At 44.8% G+C, this 3,672-nt stretch overlaps 1 pseudogene; it reads left to right on the top strand.

Moving 5' to 3' along the window:
* The first annotated feature begins 1,270 nt into the window (after window positions 1–1,270).
* LOC144493190 (RNA-binding protein 3 pseudogene) lies at window positions 1,271–1,742 on the top strand (annotated as a pseudogene).
* The last annotated feature ends 1,930 nt before the right edge of the window (window positions 1,743–3,672 follow it).

Below are 3,672 nucleotides of genomic sequence, written 5' to 3'. Positions count from 1 at the left end.
TGTGCTCGGTTTAAAGCAGTGTCTTAAAGGAGGAGAATAACCTCTGTTAGAAGTTGGGATGGAATTCACAATGTACAGCACACAAACCAATGCAACGCTTTTCACAAAAAGTGAGCAGCACGGTGGCACAGTTGTTAGCACTGCTGCCTCACAGCGCCAGGGATCCAAGTTCAATTATGTCCTTGGGTGACTTTCTGTGTGGAGTTTGTATGTTCTCCCCGTGTCTGCGTGGGTTTCCTCCCACAGTCCAAATGTGTGGAGGTTATAGGGATTGGCCACTGTGGCCAAATAGGCCACCTAAAATGGCGATTTGTAAAGCGCCTTGGGATAATTGGGCAGGAACTAAAATGACAGGCTGCAGCCTAAAAGACAGAGATAAACAAGCTGCAACTCAGACGACTGAATACACAGGAAATAGGCCATCCTAAAGACAATGGACACTTTCTGGTCAAACATACTTGTTTACCAGACAAAAGGGAGCCTTAACCCCTTATTTGGGTGGGTGGTATGTGACCTACGTGCCTTCAGCACCTACAGGCACGGCCGTTGGGTACACACTCAGATATCGGTGTGGCAACACCTGATTGGACTCTTATCAATCAGGGTGATCAAGCCCTGATCGATTGATTGACAAGAATCATGAGACCACCCAAAAAGGACAACAAAACCAAGGAGGGATAAAAGGTGTTGTACAACAGAAGAAGCTCTCTCTCTCTCTCTTCCTCTCCCTAAGCCCACGAACGAGCTACAACAACTGTGACTTGAACTTTAGTATTTTCTGTAAGATAACTTATTGTTGGTTGGGTGGGTGATTATTGATTGTGTGTTTTAAATTAATATTAGTGTACTAACAAGAAGTCTACTCGCAATTCTTTGTTCACCGTATAAGGGCTAAAACAGACTGTGCGGCAGGCACAACAATTGGGCGACTCCGCCGGGACATCGACAAGAAGTAACTTTATTGCTCTGATATCGAATCCCGCAGAATCTATATTGAACAATTATTCAAAACTCAGAGCCAACAGGTTTAAACTCCTTACTGGACAAATAACTGCTTTCGGGAAATTGTTTATTGTGCATGCATTGTTACTAACAAGGAGGATTGGGTAAACTCCGTAGATTTACATTAGAATCCGGAGAGATTAGCCCAAAGCCATACCCGCAGTCCGATCAACTCCCTACCCCATACACGGTCCCAAGACCACCGGCTCCACCAGTTACGCCAGCTCCCAGAGATTGACACACTCATGCGCGCAGCAATCCTGCCACCATGACTGAAGCAGGAAAGTTGTTTGTCGGCGACCTGAACTTCAACACAGATGAGGAGTCCCTGGAAGAGGTTTTCTCCAAGTACGGGCAGATCTCTGAGATGAAAGTGATTAAAGACAAAGACACCATGGCGTACCGCGGTTTCAGCTTCATCACTTTCAAAAACCCAGAGGACGCTGCAGGCGACGAACGGGAAATCCCTCGATGGGCGCCAGATGCAGCTGGGCCATGCCAAAAAAAGGTCTGGAGGCGGCCGCGGGTATTGTCGAGGTGACTATAGAGGCGGCTACAGTAACAGTGGCCGCAGGAGAGGAGCAGGAGGTGGCTATTGGGATAGTGACAGGAAAGGCGGCTATAGCGGCGGAAGCCGGTACAATACGGGAGACCGGGATAGCTATTTGGGTGGGCACAAGGGCCAAGGTGGATACTACTATGGTGGTTACGGAGGCCGCTCATACAGGGACTATGACTGATCAAAGCAACAAAAGCATTTCTGCCAGATTCAGGATCAACCTCCCACCTTGTTCCTAAAATGGCTCCTGAAACCACAGAAAGCAGAATCTGATGAAATTTGATTTGCCTTTATGTTAAAATGCTAGAAAACCATTTTCACCATGATTAATCTTGTTATCCAGTTGTTGACTCGGTTAACTCTTTATGAGGATTGAATATTACTTTAAATAAAAGCCATGTGACTTTTAAGGAATTTAAATGTCTTCATTTGGAAAATTGGCATGGAACGTCTGTTGCGGGATTGAGACCGCAAGTTGAATATTGCCAGCAATGTACCCAGTTGCTTTTGAGTCATTTTCCTTGCCACCGAAAAGTAATGAAAGATCTCCCGACACAGCAGCCTCTTCCTGTAACTTATTACAAGACTCTTTGAAAGCAAACTGATGGTCTTTTGTTTTAAAACTCATTTCTTGAAAACTGTGTACTAATTTTTTTAAATCAAATGTCATTTGTTGTACTTTCATCAGCTGGCATGGTCCTTTGAACAGAAAGTTGCCACTTGGGAGGCAAATCTTTTGTCAGTGGATTATCTGAATATAATGCAGGTTCAGAAAAAAAGACAGCGGGGAGGGCATGGACAGTTTAAATACATGTTCACGCATCAAATATTAGGTGCGAAAACAGCAGAAATTACATTGATCTCCTCAGGACAACGGCGGACGACGACAAAGATGCAACCTAGGATCTACCTCATCGGACTCATCATCAGGATAAGCACGCAGGACGCTCCAAGCAAGATGAACTTTTCATATCCCGGCTATTTGTGGTTTGACACAATGATAAGACGTGGGGTCCACCCTCGAATCACGGCCCCCTCTAATTCATTAGCAGGATTGCACTTTGCACTAATGGACAATAATGGACAGTTGAAAATCTTAATATCGGAATCTACCCTGGACTCGCGAATACTTATTGTAATGCTTTGTTGTTTGAATGTTGGTTTGTAATTAGCTTATTGTAATAATGGTGTTTAGAATATGTGGTTGTTTGTATTTGTAGAGTGTCGTTGGCTGTAGCTTCTGGAATGTCAGTATGTTGTAGGGATGTATTATTACTGTTCATGCCAATACCTGGGCCTTGCTTGACTGTTGAGTGACTGGGGAATTCCTGACAGACACTGGTCCTGAGTTTGTGATCCATCACACTTCACGTTCAGGATCAAAGGGGGGACTGTGGCCAAATGGGCCATGTAAAATGGCGATGTGTAAAGCACTCTGGGACAATTGGGCAAGAACTAAAATGACAGGCTGCAGCCTAAAAGACAGAGATAAACAGGCTGCAACTCAGACTGAATACACAGGAAATAGGCCATCCTAAAGACAATGGACACTTTCTGGTCAAACATACTTGTTTACCAGACAAAAGGGAGCCTTAACCCCTTATTTGGGAGGGAGATATGTGACCTGTGTGCCTCCAGCACCTACAGGCATAGCTGTTGGGTACACGTGATGTGGAGATGCCGGCTTTGGGCTGGGGTAAACACAGTAAGAGTTTTAACAACACCAGGTTAAAGTCCAACAGGTTTATTTGGTAGCAAATACCATTAGCTTTCGGAGCGCTGCTCCTTCGTCAGATGGAGTGGAAGTCAAGGTTTTGTATTGGACTTGAACTTTAGTATTTTCTGTAAGATAACTTATTGTTGGTCGAGTGGGTGATTATTGATTGTGTGTTTTAAATAAATATTGGTTGTACTAACAAGAAGTCTACTCGCGGTTCTTTGTCCACCGTATAAGGGTTAGAAGAGACTGTGCGGCAGGCACAACACCATGCTAAATTGTCTCTTAGTGTCCCAAGATGTGTAGGTTAGGGAGGTTAGCGGGGTAAATATGTGGGGTTATGGGGATTGGACCTGGGTGGGATGCTCCATCTGAGAGTCAGTGCAGACTCGAT

Source organism: Mustelus asterias, chromosome 4 (genome assembly GCF_964213995.1).
Source record: "Mustelus asterias chromosome 4, sMusAst1.hap1.1, whole genome shotgun sequence".
Classification (NCBI taxonomy): domain Eukaryota; kingdom Metazoa; phylum Chordata; class Chondrichthyes; order Carcharhiniformes; family Triakidae; genus Mustelus; species Mustelus asterias.
The sequence above is the reverse complement of the archived record's forward strand: the minus strand, read 5'-3'. Positions and strand labels throughout refer to the sequence as shown.